Source organism: Chinchilla lanigera, unplaced genomic scaffold, assembly GCF_000276665.1.
Source record: "Chinchilla lanigera isolate Chin_1 unplaced genomic scaffold, ChiLan1.0 scaffold00102, whole genome shotgun sequence".
NCBI lineage: Eukaryota > Metazoa > Chordata > Mammalia > Rodentia > Chinchillidae > Chinchilla > Chinchilla lanigera.
In genome coordinates this window covers 4871484-4888523 of record NW_004955503.1, presented here as the reverse complement: position 1 = coordinate 4888523, position 17040 = coordinate 4871484, and positions in this window count along the sequence as shown.

Genomic DNA, 17040 nt, shown 5'->3' with positions numbered 1-17040 from the left:
ATAATTTTTTACACATGAAGAAAGCTTTATTTTTTGGTACTATATATACAATTCATAACAAATCTGTTTATTGTACATATTTTCTCTTGTACATGTACCTAAAAGGTCCTGATTTTTCTTATTGCCCCAATTCCCTCCTCTCCCTTCAGCCTCTCTTCCTCTCCTTACTTACAAAACCTTCGTTTCATTTTCTTCTTGTATTTACTTTTTTTTTCTTTTCCCCTCATTCCCTTTTTCCTGTTCTCCCTCAAAATATATTTTGAGAGACCTTAAAAATGAAGTTACATACATATGATTTGAAGCTAAAATCATGAAAATTGTTTGATTAAGACTGGGAACCCTTCTAAACTTCAAATACCTGAAGTTAGTGTTAATGTCAACCAAAATACAGCATCTAATTAATTACAGAGTCCGAGATTATTTTTAGGTAATAAAAAAGCAAAAATAACAAAATGGACTCAGAAATGGAGAAGGATTTTTTTTCATTTTAAAGAAAAATAAAAAAGAAATAAAATCAATGATACAGAATTTCAAAACAAGATAGTAAGAAACTAACAATGGTTAATATATTGTGTATTGTTCCCTTCAAAGTAGTTGCTCAGATTACAAGATGTAGGCATGAAAAATTAATCAAACAATATAAGCATAAACCAAACTTTTCAGTGAACTAAAAAACATTAGTAGTGTGATTGTTAGCTGTGTAATTCTTTTCCTTTTCTTCTTTCCTCCTCTCTTCCATCCCAGTTGTTCTTTTTCTTTTGAGCAGTTTCTTTCCCTTTCTCAATATCTATTGAAGATTTTGTATCTTATTTACTCTTTTATGTTCTTATACTTGGGAGACAAGGTGAAGATTGCACATGTAAGTTTGATTTACTTTACTTATGAGCATGGCCTCTAGTTGCATCCATTCACCTATAAAAACCTTTAGTCTATCTTTCTTTATATTTGAGTAGTACTCAGACTCATATACAGAATATGTAAAGAACTATTAAATTCAATAAAAATTTATAGATTCAACGAAAATGTATATTGATTCCTTACTGGTGAAATAACTAATTACTACCAATTTTTGTGACATAAAATATCTAAAATCTACCACAGCTACATTATTTTAGGGGTTGTAAGCTGGAATGTGTTTCTTTGCCTATATAAGTTTGTGTATTTCTTCTGTTATGGTCGCTTTCTTTTTCTTTCAAGCCAAGAATAGAGTGTCTCTCTCTGTCTTTGTCTCTCTGTCTCTGTCTCTGTCTCCTCTCTCTTTTTGTCTCTCTCTCCCTCTCTGTTTTTTTTTTTTTTTCTTTTTGGGGGTTACTGGAATCAAATTTAGGATATCATGCAAGACAGCCAGGTATCATGCCACTGATCTAAATCCCTGGCTTTCTCCCTCTCTCTTAGCTCAGCCTCCATAGACACATAGCTGTATATTTTCTGACTCTGATCTTTCCATCTGTTGTATATAAGGACACTTACTGGAATAGTTTAGAACAATACCTACACCTTAACATATTTACCTAAATCAAATCTGAAAAGTCTTTTAACCGTGTAAATTATGCAAGGATTTTGGATATTATGTATGATGTAGACATCATGGACAGCATTAGTCTCCCTTCCTTCTACAAAAACAAACAATCCAGTACTTGAAAATGCACTCATTTGAACAGACACCTTAAAAATAAAAATTCAGTTATGAATGCATTACTATGACATAGAACTTGATAATTTTATGAAGGAAAATTCAGGTCCAATACACAAAGATATACTATTACACACATACTAAAATGTGTAAAATATAAAATATGAGGACATATAGTGGTGTCAAGGATGTGCAATGAATGGAAGCCTCTTATATGGCAGTTGAGATGTGCAGTAGTCTAATCAGTTTGAGAACAACTTACAAATTATTATTTAATATTTCAACAAATATATTTCAGACGTTTCAATAAGTAAATGAAAACTTGTGTTCAGAAAATACTTTTATGTGAGTGTTCTTAACAGCTTTCTTCATATTACAAAACTGGAAGCAGTCAATTGTGGTATATTTAAACAATGGGACCCTACTCAACAGTAAAAGGAACAAATCCACAATATGAGCAATAAAATGAAATAGTTTAAAAACATTATGCTGAGAAGGAAATATCAGACACAAAAATATGCACTTAAAAATATGCATTTGAAGTCCCAGAAAGACCCGAATTAGTCTATGGCAATGGAAACCTGCCACTTCTTATCCAAATAAAAATAGGGACAACTAATTTTAAAGTGATAGAATATACACACAGGTATATATTTTGCAAAAATATATTGAACTGTACAATTAAAATTCATGAGTTTTTGTATATGGTGTAGTTAAAGTTGAAAGATATAGCTTTAAAAAACATCAAGAAGAAATGAATGTGATTGAAGATAAATGACATTTTATTAATTTCAGTTTGCTAGAATTTAGTTAGTGAAAATACAATGTTGGGTACTTTGTAGATCATTATAATTCTTAATTCTTGTACTGAACTCATACTACAGGTAAGACATATTCCTCTAGTAGCGAATGTATAGAAAAGATATATAAAGTTGTGACTTCTACTTTCTGGTGGAAAACAATAGATAGTAAATGTATAAATAAGTATTTGATATCATGATAAGTATAATAAGGAAAATCAATAGATAATAAAATAACAACTTAGGGGGGATCTTGGCTATGTGAGACAGAATGGTCAGGAAAACTGAAGAAATGACATTAAGGCAAAATTTATGTTTAAGCTCCAGCAGGTTCATTGTACAGTACAAGACAATGTTTAGCGTTAAATGAGTGCCTCAGACAACACAAAATTAGAGAGATACATATATTACAGGATAGATTTTTGGGGAAAGTATAACTTTCCCTGAGTGCTGAAAATTTATCAGAATCATTTTAAAAGGAAAAATATGAAAACTACTGTACAATGCAAGTTTTAGTCTCCTTTTTTCTCCACTTTAACATACTCTAATTCAATCTTTCTCTCCTAGATTCTGTACCTTGTATACTATATATCACTAGAAGTATTGGTTAGCACTTGACAATCTAATTAGATTCATGCTATTTTCATAATACAAGTTTGTATTAACACCTAAGACCACAGAGATTTTAAAAATAGATTAAAAAGTCATTGAGTTAATAAACACTGCAGTAATCACATACTGATCTTTTGCTTTGCCCTTACCTCACCTCTATCCCTTCTGAATAGAGCTACCAATTTATGCCAGTTAAGGAAAACAAAAGTAAGTCAGAAACTTCCATGTGTGGATGAGACATATGACCTCTGTATTAGTAGTATTTTTTCTCCTGATAGAAAATACCCTATAATCACAATTTAAGGAGGAGAAGTTTACTTTGGTTTCTAGTTTTGGAGGATTCAGTTCCAAGAAAGAAATAGCCTGGTAGAAAGGGATAGCAGAGGAAAGCTATTCAACTCATCATAACCAGGACATAGAGAGAACTGGGAAAAGGATACACTCTTCCAGGTCATACTTCATGATCCAACTATCCTGACGAAAACAAGCTTTACAATAATATCTTCAGTTACAATTTCATCCCTGTGCTATAGCTCCCACAAAGTCTAATCATCTTAAAAAACCCAACCTCTGAATAAATGAGGCTTAAGTGGGGAATTTTTATACAAGTTATAAGAACAAACCCATGGCCCCCAAAAGGTTTATGTACATTTCATTAGGCAAAATGCAAACAGTGCTTCTCTCAGAGTTACCATATTTTTAACTGCTCCAGCATTCTGAAAAATTCAATGCAAAAGTCTCTTCTGAGTCTCAAGCCAAACTCCAAGCTGTGAGCCCCTATAAAAATGAAAAAGAGAAAGATACATACTTACAAAATACAGTGATCCAGGGTAAACATTCCCATTACAAAAGGGAAAAGAAGGGTGATAGAAAGGAAACTGGCCAAAACAAGCAGAACAAGGATTATATACTGTACCTCTATGTTCAGCACCTGGGGCATGTTGTTATGTGATGTGATCTCCAAATAGTTTTGGTAGTCCTGCTCCTATAGCCTTGTTGGTTATAGCCTTAATGGCTTCATTTAGGACATGATAAGCTTGTTCGTTATGGTTTACCTCAGCTGACATTCTATGTTCCAGTCATCCTGGAATCATACTACACTTACAGCTTTACTCTCACAGCTCTAAGAATCAAACTCACAGGGACACATTGCCTGACCTCTGAGGCCTTATTTTGAAATTTGGGTGGAACCCTTCATGTCCACACAGCTCTTTCATTCTTCATGCCTGATAGATTAACATCATATGGAGGATGTCAAGGTCTAGTGCCATCTCATACAGCAGCCTGACCCACTTGGACTATGACCGAGTTCCTAGTGCCTAGAAAGCTGAACTTAGAGTAATACTTTTCTAGGGAGTTCCCGCAAAAGCAGAGTGGCCTGGATTTCGCTTGTCAATACAAAGTCCTTTTAAAAGAATTCATAATATTATACCTTTGAGCTTGAGATGGTCGGGGCTGGCCATTTCTGGAAGTGACCTCAAGGCATCTTTTTTATTATTGTGATGAAAAGTACTTAGCTTTTTTAATACTAATCTTTTTAGCAACCATATTTTCTTCTGCTCCAAGTTTACAGGTACTTCCTTACTCATCAAGCTTCTAACATTTCAAATCATTAGGCTCCCCATTTCATTTTTAATTCTCACTGTTTATCTTGCTAAAGACAGTATTTATGACACTACATGTATGTTGGGTTGCCTTGAAATTTCCACCAGTTATTCATCCTCCTTTAAATTCAGCCTCACACAAAGTCTTAAGAAATGGGGATAATGTAGATAAATTCTTTGCCGTACTGAAACATACATTGCCTCCAGTCAACATTCCAATGTAGTCCTACTGCCATCTGAAACTTCATGAGCCTGGCCTTTAATGGCCACATACCTATACACATTCTGAACTTCTTGGCTAAGATTAGGATCATATATTAAGTTATTTTATACCATTTTGGAGGTTTTCTAACCAACATCTCCACACTTTTCCAAACCCAAAGTACAGTCAGAAAAATAATTCTATGTCTCCAGTATGAAATTTCAGTGTTAATAGCTTTATCCAGTGGAGAAAAAAAATCTGGAACTCATAAAATTGATGAGCTTTTTTTTTTTTTTTTTTTTTCTTTCATCTTACAGCTTTAGTACTTGGGTGGCTCACTCCATGACATAAACTCCATGATGGGAGGCATACTGGAGAAAAGCTGCTAACTTTATAGCAGATAAGAAGCAGATAGAAAAAGGAATATCTAGAGATAAGAATATACCTGTCCAAGTCAAAATCCCAGTGATTTGTCTCTTCAGGCAATGTCTCACCACATAACAGCACATGCAGGTATAAACACACATGGAATAATCCACTGGTGAGAATAGTATCCACACAATCTAGTCATATTCCAAAACCTGTACCTCTGAACACATGATATATTTGGGAGGACAATTTAGATCTAAACCATAAAAGCCTCCAAAACGCAGGCTCTTAGAAAACTTTTTAAAATACTTGCTTATTACATATTTACCATAAAATAATATTCACCATAAAACAATGGATATTTAATATAAATACTTGATATTTAGTGGTTTATTTCTACTGGGTCTGGAGCCATTCTGCCTTTAGTTCAAAGTCTAATATAGGTCAAATCCCAGCTCTACCACTTTGGTGGTAATTTAATCTTTTTGAGCTTCAGTCTCTCTCTCTCTCTCTCTCTCTCTCTCTCTCTTTCTCTCTCTCTCTCTCTCTCCCTCTCTCTCTCTCTCTCTCTCTCTCTCCCTCTCTCTCTCTCTCTCTACCTTTTGCTCTCTCAGAGATACATAACAATAATGTTCTCTGCTTCATAAGATTGTTAAAAAGATTAAAAAGTCAATATCTTAAAGTAGTTATAATATTGATGTCTGGAATAATTATTGATATCTGGATTATGACATGAAGACATATCATTACATGTGTTTGCTAGATCTATGTAAGTATGAAAGAAGCAAAAATAAAAGAAAAAGGTACATTTCTGTGAAACAGAGCATTGGCCAGCTTTATTTTGGTGCAGTTTATTCCTGCACTGGATAATTTAGTGTGTTTATGCTCATTTTTTAAAATTCCCTTTTCAGCATTCTTTTTACAACTGAGGCTCACTGCGAAGTTGAATTAAAATATTTCATATTAGCTTATGCTAGTGTAAAGTAAATTGTTTTGTTTTCTACCTAAGTATAAATTTAGGTAAATATCTCTTTTGCTTTTTTTCAATTTTTAGTTTTTATTAGCACATGTTTGCTGTACATAATAATTACTTTTCTAGCAGGAAGTTGGTACATGTACATACACACCTTAATTCATTTTCATTCCCTTCCTCTTCCTTCCATCCTCCTCCCTCTCTGTCTTGACCTCCTTCCCTTTTGCAATAGATCCATTTTCCATTATCTAAATATACTGCAAGTTTAAACTGTATTGGTCCTACATTTGAGAGTAGAACTTAATTTTCAAAGTAAGTTTGACATTTAAAGAGATTCTTTTACCTTTAAAGAAATCATTTCTGGACTGTTTATGTTAAAAATTACCCTACATTCACATATGATAAGCAGGCTATGTGTTTAAAAGACCAAAATCATATCCCCTATAATAATTATTTGGTTTTATAGTCTAACCAATCAAGTGTGTTTTAGTCTATTGTAAATGTACATAAACAAAATTTTATATTTTAGTGCATGAATTTTCATTAATTTTTCCCTAATAAAACTAAATGCACAGCTAAGTAGTTGATGAAAAACACACATAAACTGTAAAACCCTAATGACCTGAAGAAATTATTGGAGTTACTTAAAACCTAATGTTTTGTTCAATGATAATATGTCAAGTAGTTTTTGTTGCTATATCATTTTACAGTGAGATAATAGTACAAACAGAATTTGCTAAATCATCAGTAAAATCAAGAGATAGAAAATGAGCTTTTGCATACTATAGCTTTCCACAATAGCCCATGCTCTGTTTCCCAAGTGTAGCCTATACTTCTATCTTTGCTGTTCCTGTCTTTTTCTATTTACTTGGCCTAAACTCACTTTGCAGAGTCAACTTCCTATCCACTCTTCACTTTTACTTTCATAAATAAACTTTGTCACTGCTCTTTGGAAAAAAAAAGCATAAAATGATGTCTTGTTTCTTCAAGATCTATTCTACTTCATTCTGTGGTTTCTTTATAGAATTTTTAAACAATCATATACTTTGTTAATGAGTGTAAAAACAAAGAGCTTACAATGCAAACTCTTTAAATCAAAGCCTCATTAAGCATGAGGACTTTAATTTGTTCTTTGCATGAAACAGAATATACTTTATTCTAAAGCAAGTGTCCATTCCTTTTCTAACTCAGAATAACAGCTTAAAAATTATCACTGTCTGAGGAAGCATCCCTTGATATATAAGAGAACATCAATATCTAAAATAACTAGATCTCATAACAAACAGAGCTTGTGTTGGTTAAAATCAATACCTTGGACTGTAACCAGAAACAGGTAGTCAATGAAAAAAATTAGGAGCAAACAATAATCACCCATAAAGCTAATGATAATAAATGTTTTTACGCCAACACTCACTTTAGTCTTGTAATTTAGCTATGCATCAAGCAAGTTTACACTGTTTAGTCCTAAATCATACTTCCATTTTTAGTCCAAATATTTTTGTGTTTTTTTAATTTTAGCTATTATGCTTTTTTAAACATGAGGATAGTTCTTACTGTTTTCAGCCGAGTGCTTCATACCATGTTTTGGTAACATAATTAGCATTTAATCAAACTTATTGCAGATTTTCTTTGTAAGATATATGTCATTCTGCTATACACCTTAACCAGCATCATGTCAAGGGACATTGTCCAAACAATTACTAGAAGAAGAAAATTTAAGGCTATTTCTGGGGTTAGAGACTTGTATTTTTATGTCCAAATCACTTTAATTTTATTTTTGTAGTAGATTAGTCTAAACTAATCACCAGCCAAAAATGGTGGCTCATGACTGTAATCCAAGCACTCAGGAAGCTGTGGCAGGAGGATCATTGCAAGTTCAAGACCATCCTGGGCTACAAAGTTAGCTCAAGGCCAGCATGAACTGCATAGCAAGACCTTGTCTCAAAAAGACAAAAATAAATAAATAAATAAATAAATAAATAAAGCAAAACAAAACATAATCATGCCATTTTTCTTGCCAGTGTCTCAAGCAGCTCTGGAAGTTCTCTTTCGAAATGGTCATTAGATGTTCTACTGTGGCTTTGTTGATGAACTGAATTTATTCAAAACAATCTCACAGTGCCAGATTCAGTGAATACAAAAGATGAAGAAACACCATAATGTTTTTATGAGCTAGATTATCTTTGGGATGATATTCAGCAGCAGCATTCATTGTATTTTTTATTACATTTTGTAAAGACATTCATGAAAGGGAACTTCAGACCTGCTTTAGAAAATGACATGAATAATAATTGTGTTCAAAGAGAGGAGTATTTGAGAGACATTAGTGGAAATCTGTGACTTATAATAAATATGTCTAATTTTTTAAGTAAATTTTGGTCTTCCTCCATATACCACATATAATTTCAATAAAAGGCAGTAATGAGAAGAAAAAAGTGTATGATTTGCAGTAGTGATAAAATTTTGTTTAAAAATTTAGTGTATAGTATTACTCAGCTATTAAAAAAGATAATCTCGAGGCTTTAATAGGTAAATGGATGCAACTAGAGACCATACTCATAAGTGAAATAAATTGGACCCACCTGTATAAACAGCATACTGTCTCCTTGGTGTAGGAACCTGAAAGACTAGGTAAAACTCAAAACGTACAATAGATGATAGGAAAGGGGAAAAAATTGCTCAAAGGAGAGAACAACTTCGACGAGGGAAAGAAGAAAAAAGAAACAAGAACACAAAATATAAATATATATATGAATGGCTGTGATAATTGTATTGCTGATGTCTGATAGTGTATTGAAATGAAGAGTTAATGGTTACAAATTTTTATGTTCTGATCGATTGTGCATGCTTGTGTCTGGTGGTATGAGCAACTGATTTGAAGGTAACAATATGCAATGGAATTACAATGGTGAACTTCTACCATCTTGTCTAGTGAAACTGTATTAGCTCTACAGTTTTATAGACTAATTATTTTCTTATTTCCTATACTGGTTTGAGCAATCTTTCAATCTTACATCTGGTAATCTAAGCAATGTAGTTGAGGATAGCAATATGTAATGTAACAGCCACTATTGATTTGCATTATTTTGTCTTGAGACTCTGTATCACTTTGAATGTTCTTGCTTTGATTTGTTTATATTTGTCATACTGGTTCTGTTCTGCTGCTACTGTTCTATTTCTTTGTTCATTTGTTTCTCATTTACTACTGTCTTTAAAATGAAAAGAATAATAAAAGAAAGAAAATTTGAGGGTGAAAAAAATTTAGTGTATTCTATTTCCTGTGACCTGATAATTTAAACAATATAAATCCAATTTTCATAGTATCTTCTTATTTCTCCCCAAATGGTTAATTTGGGAAGCATGACTTCTTTGTTTTGCAGACATTTCTATTAAATTCCTGTGACTAAGTCATTCATCAAATTAGTCACTAAAGAAGGAACTGTATATTGTATGTACGTTATAATATTCAGAAATATTGTCAAAGAAAATTTCAACTTGATTTGCACGACTGCCATGTAGTACTGTAATGGAAAATGGAAAATGAGGCTACCGGACTATCCTCTTCAGTACAATCAGCCAAATTTCTGTACTGTATAAACAAGGTGTACTGTACAAAAGAAGACAATGATGGACTATGTACAAGATGTACAGCAACATACAAAAACAAAGACAGGGTGAAAGTCTGAGCAGAAGGTGATAAGTCCTAAGAGTCCACCTTGGTATTTAAGTACTGAAAGTTATATTTTTTAAAATTTTTTTTTTTGGTTTTGGTTTTGGTTTTGGTTTTTCTCCGGTACCAGGAACCGAACTCACGACCGTGCGCTTGCCAGGCAGGTGCTTTGCTGCTCAGCTAAATCCCCAGCCCCAGTACTGAAAGTTTTAAACAAGTTGTTACATGAAGGATATCTCTATTTTGCAAGAGTAAGCTATTTTCATAGTTGCAGTCCCTTTACTAAACTATCGCTTATTTCTACTATGGGAACAATCAAGACAAAAAAACCACAAACTTTTCTCAGTATTGTTCTTCCAAATTAAATCACATGAAAAAAACAATACTTGTTTTAGAAAAAAAGAAAAACACTTATATGAAGCAATAAATAATGTAACCCAGTGGTAAGTAATTAAAGTCTCAGCTCACACTTTTTTGAACAGTCACCTGTAAATAGTTGTGTTTGGCAGAATTCAATTAGTACATCCTTAATAGACTCATCATTTTATATGTAATTATCATATCAGTAATACCAACATATTTCTACTCCTAAATTGATAGTTATTAGACCAACTAATTAAAACTGAAGTTAAAAGGTAGCTTGATGATTATTTGATTCAAATAAATTAAAATCTATATGAATTCAAAGGCATAAAGATATACAAAAAGAATAAAATCAAGGAAGATTAATCCAAAGGGATTTGAGTTTGAGAAATAGTACTGGAGAGAGAGAGATTGACTTGGTTTAAATAGTGAAGGATTATAAACTCCACAAAAGGTTTGGAATTTATACTGTAGGCATTTGGGGATTCTTACCATTGAAAACTATTAAGCAGAATAGTGATAGGTCATAATTGTTTTAGAAATATCTCTGTCGCCAGTGTACAGAGTTATCTTGATAACATTAGTAAGGTTAAAGAAGTCAGGGAATCCTTTACAAATGTGTTTAATAAAAAAGTAAAATGATGGAAAATATTATGACAATGGGAGTGGAATAAGGTTTAAGAAATATTGGCCATAAATAGCATTCTAGCTTCGATAGGGGGAGTGAATAAAAGTAAACAGTGAAGATTAAGAAAAATTCCTAGTTATGGCAACTGACTAAAATTATATAATTAAAAATGGTAAAAGAAAGTTTAGGAAGTATAAGTGATGGTATTGCGGTAATATGTTGATTGGAAGTACCTTAGAGACTTAAATAGGGAGGTAGATATGGAGGGCATAAACTTGAGATGCAATTGTGTGAGAAGTATGGATATTGCAATCATCAACATATGGACATTTTTAAACACTTATATGACAGCACCTTTGGTAAGAGGAGAAAAGAGAGTAGGATATAATAAACCCGGGAGAACTACACAAGAAAGTATGTCAGAGGAAAGAAACATAGTATCATAGATATGTGAAACAATTATTAGAGCTGGAGGTTTATCTCAGTGATAGGGGCTTGCTCAATGCAATACAGACACTAGGTTCAATCCCCAGCCCCAAGACAAAAAACAAAGCTATGATAGATAATACAACAATTGCATTTAAAATTAAATTATCTAAAGAATAAAGATTTTGTAAGAGTAACTAAAATCTCTACTTTCCTTGTGAATTATATTTTTAGCAATTTCCTACATTGAATTATTTGCCTACAGTCGTATTTTGAGTTTACAAAATGCAATTCTAGAGAATACTCAGTGATGTGTATAGCAATGTCAGTTTACTGATTTTGATGTTATACAACAATTATAGAAAATGTTCTCAATGGAGGATGGTAGGTGAAGGGTATGTAGGCTTTAGGTACAGTTCAAATTTTTTACCCGGACACAGATTTGTCCACCATTTTTAAAGGGCTGTTTTAATTTGACTACTGCTTTAGTTGAATGTTAACTCACAAGTACAGTGCACCATTATAAAAAAATATAAATGTAGTATTTCACAATTTTTGAGTACACTATCACAGGAAGAAAAAATACTACTTAAATTGTATTTTCTTAATGTATAGAAGACTTGGAAGGAAAGAAATAAAATTCTTCAGAAGCTTAAAACAAAAAACAGATTTTCTGGAAAATAAGAAGTAAAGGAACTAATCTTTCTTTTGGGTATCATCTCCTTGCTTGTGATCTGTAGATTAGAATACAACATGGAATAGTTTCTAGTATCCAAAGCCTGGGACCCAAGCAGAAAGTAAGGTTTGATAAGCGATCCCTCCATAATGCTGAGGTTCCAAAGGACATTATCTCTAGCGGCCTATGTCCATATACTACCATAGATATCCTAATTAAGACCTTGTTCATACATATCTTTGGAAATTTAACTCAGAACTGAATTTTTGTGTCACATGAAAGATATAAGCCACCAGTTCAATTTGAAAAAAATTTCATACCCAAGGAACATGGCAAAAAAAAAAATTTACTTTTTTTGAAGAACATATTTTAATAAAACCTTCAGCAAATTTCCAGATCAAATTTTAAAAGATGAAGTAACAATAAAATTAAATTACTGGGGCTGTAGATGGAGCTCAGTGATAGACTGTGTAGGCTGTTTAAGGTCCTGGTAGGTTAAATAAATACATAAATGCAAATTGCTTAGTACAAGAGGAAATAAGCCAAAATAAATGAGAATTAACAAAAAGAAGAAACTCCTAAACATATACTAGATGTAGATATTGATGATTTTAAACTCAAAATATACTCAAGGAAATTAATGGGAAATATAAAAAATGAAAAAGAAAATGAGACAAAGAATTAAATAAAAGAAATAGAAGAAATAAGAGATGTAGCACTGAAATAAAAATGAAGCAAAGGACATGCTCAACAGACTTAACTAAGCTGAAATGAGGATTCTTAATTAGAAAGTAGAGCTACAGAAATCAGCTGGAAGTCAGTTAGATATATAAAAATTTATTAAAACAGTAATAATTTGGAAGATTATTATGAGAACATACAATATTTACCTAACAGAATAATTGAAATGGTACACAGACTGACATCTGATTTCTAAACAGCAACTTGAAAGTCAACAGGGCTACAAAATAATCTGTGTAGTATTGAGGGAAAAAGACATGAGTTTTACTTTCATTGAAAAAATACTCAAGGAAGGTTTAAATAGTGATCATTTCCATTGGTTTATTTAAAGGAACAGTTAATGTTGAATTGTTTGATCAAACTTGCATATTTATATGTGGTAATCTGAGCAACTACTTTGAAGCTAAGCTAACAATAAGTAATACAACAATCATTGCTGATTTCCTATCATCTTGTTTTGAAATTCTGAATCGTTTTTATAGTTTTTGTGCTGTTTTGCTTTTGTCTTTGTGTTTGTTCTTTTCTCTTTAAAATAATGAAAGAGTAAAAATAAAAACAAAGAGAAAAATATAATAAAATAGTGAGAAATTGACAAAATAGAAATTCAAGTAACAATAGCAAAATCAATAAAGACAAAAATTGATTTTTCTCACAACAATAATGACATTAAAAAAATTCTTTGAGCACGTAGCTCAGGGCTAGACCCTAGCATGAATAACACATGGAGTTCAATTACAAGTACTACCAAAAAACAAACTCTAATAAGGAGAAAAAAATAGAGAAGATACAAATAATCAACATTAGGAATCAGAAAAGACATATAACTATATCCGATAGACATGTAAAATAGAAGAAAATATTCTGAACAATTTTATATCAATAAATTTCAAACTTAGAAAATAGTAAATTACCAAAGCCAGCTAAATAATTGCAAATGTGAATACTCAAAAAGCATTATAAAGAAATTCTGGGGGGCTGGGGATTTAGCTCAGCGGCAAAAGCGCTTGCCTGGCAAGCGCAAGGTCGTGAGTTCGGTTCCCGGTACCGGAGAAAAACTAAAAAAAAAAAAAAAAAAAAAAAGAAATTCTGACAAGCATTCAAAAATGAATGATTTCATAAATAAAATTTTCAGAAATGAAAAAAATGGAGTAATCCCTATAGCTTTGTATAAAAATAGCATTACTTCAATTCTCAAACCAGGAAAAGACAGTATACCCAAAAAATTGCAGGTCAACCACAGTTACAAACATAAAGAGATTAAAATTTTTAGTAGTATATTAACACATTAAATATAAAAATATATTAACAAAAAACATATGATGAACAAATAATTGATTTTCACTAGGGATACAGGACAGTTTCATATTTATCATTTTAATTTAACACGTAGAGATTAAAGAAGATATAGCTCATAATCATCTTCAAAAAGGCAGAAAAGTTATGTAATGTAATAATAATCATTTATGATAAAAGAAGGAATTTATAAATAGAAATCATTCTCTTAAATTAATAAAGTGTACATCATAAACTCTTATAGCTACTATGATAGTCATGTCTTAAAAGCATCCCTCGTAAAATGAAAAACAAAGGGACTGGGGATATAGCTCAGTGGCATAAGCACCTGCCTGGCAAGTGCAAGGTCCTGAGTTCAATTCTTGGTACCAAAAAATAATAATAATAAAATTAAATGAAAAAGAAGACCCAGCATATTTTTCAACGTAATTTCACAGTTTTGGGCCAATGTAGTAAAAATTAAAAGGAATTACAATTAAAAATTAAACAACAAAAATTAAAAGACTAATGATGTCATAGCTTACATAAAACATCAAAAGATTCCATAGACAAATTAGTGGAACTGAAACAAGAAACTTGATGTCAACAAATATAAGACTATGATAAAATAGATCACTGACATATATTAGAAATAGATATTTAGGAAATGCATCATTTGAAACAGTGAAATTTATCATTGTGTTCTTTTTTAACTCAAATCAACTTGAAACAGATCAGTTGTAAAAATTAAATAATACACCACATTAATTGAAAACTTGGTAGAGCAATAAAAACTGTAGGGTCTGAGATGAAGATTCTGAAGAGCAGAGAACCTTGGTGAGATGAACTAAATTCAGCTCCTTTTGTCTTGGAGGAATTTGCCAGTATTGAGTATACCTAAGAGGCTGAAAATATGGGCCTGTCATGAAAAAAATTTTTGGAGAAATGAAATATATACTTACAATATGATCCTGCTTTGCTACTCTCAGTTATTTATCACGGAGAAGTGGAATCATCTCCAAAACCTGCTTTATAATAGCCTCAAACTGGAAATAGCCAAAATGTTGTTCAGTAGGTGAATAGTTGAGCCACATCCATATAGTGGGTTGTTACTGAACAAATTACTTGAATATGTTCATGTGCGTGCACATGAACATACACACACACACACACACACACACACAGAAATCTAAATGAATTTCAAAGGCATTTTGGCAAGGGAAAGAAGTCAGATATAAAATAGTATATATTATATATTATATATTTCTCTTTATATGACTAACCTCAGAAAATTCAAATTACTACTTATAGATAGTGTATTTGTGGTTTCCTTGGAGAAGAGACTGATAGGGCAGGGAAGCATGAGGTAGCAAAAGGAAAACAGGAGTTACCAAGGGAATAGTAGATATATTGTGGTGGTGGTTAAATGGGAGCATACACATATGGAAAGTTATCAAATTGCATAAATTGCACATGTGCAATTTATTATGTTAATTATATCTCATAAGACTGTGAAAAATAAAGTTAGAGAATAAGGCAAATTGTACATATATGCTATTTCAACACTGCTATGTAATATAGGGCTAAAAAGACTGTCCTAATGTTATTAACAATACGTACATTTTACCACAAGAAAAAACATGCTTCTAAGGGGTCATTTTTAAGTACTGACTCTCTTTTCTTCTTTCACTTATTTTTCTTTCCTTCTTTTCCCTTCATTTTCTTTTACTTTCTCTTCCATTTCCCTTTCTTCAAATCTCTTACCTTCCTAAACAATAGAGTCCTGAAGTCATTACATGGGGCAAGGCAAAACAGCCATTCACAAGAATTAATTGTTGAGCAATCTGCTGTCCCCGTGATCAGGGTATAAGAGCACAACCTGAATAAGAAACACTTCTGCACAGGAGGAGGCTGCCTAGCACCGGATACTGAAGTCCAAAGAGGAAAAAAGCATGTACATGTGGAATCAGTGTCCAACTAGAGTGAGGAGAGTATCCCTGGAGAGGGCACCTAGCTTTGCATGTGTGTTAATCCAAACAAGGTGAAAAGGTTTTGCACTGCAGAACAGCCTGCTGTGGAAAGATAGAATCTGAGCTGGATTATAGGCATCTCCACAAAGCAAGAATCTGGCATCTGGAGGGTTAAAGCCTGAGCAAGTTAAGGAGATAATCCTTGATGGAACAGGGACAACCTAGCACGGTTTCTGGAGAGTAGAAAGGCATCCATGCAGGGAAGACAAACCAGAGCAAGGAGGCATAAGAGCCAATATATAGCAGAAGTATGTTCCATAGAAGAAAAGGCCTAAAGCACTGTGTCAGAATCTAAGTAAGGTGACAAAGGCATGACACTCAAACTTTAGTGACTATGAATAAGGAATAATGTTTTAATGGAACAAATTCATACCAGCTAATTTCTGGATTGTCTATCACTGCTTACATGCTACATCAGCAGAATTATATCAGAAGCCATATGGCTTGAAAAAAACCCCTGTATTTATTTTTTGAGAATTTATAGTATAAATTTTGGGGTCACTATCTTAATGATTTGTTATCAAAATTTTGCTGGCTTCATAAAACAAGTTGGGAAATATTCTCTATTTTTATTCTGTGAAAGAGGTTTTATAAAATTGATAATATATTTTAAGGGTTTGACACATTAGTGAAACCATCTGGAAGAAATTATTTCAGTGTGATAAGGTTTTCAGTGAAAGAACTAATTTCTTGAATCCAAAACTTTTCAAAGTATGGTCTTGTAGCCCTAAGAGTTCTTAAATTATTTGAAACAATTGGAAATATTCCACTGGTATTTTACTTACTGGTATCTAGTTCATTCATATTGTAGATAGATAATATATTCGGAATGATTTCAATCATTTTAAAATTCTTTTTTTATTGTTTCACACATGATTCATATAATTAATATATACTATTTATATATGTGAATATAACTTATTCACATGCAAATACAATTATATATTTAATATACAATAATAAATTATGTATTCAATATATGATAATATATTATTAATATAGTATATATGCCTATATGTTATATATAATGGTATATCTGTT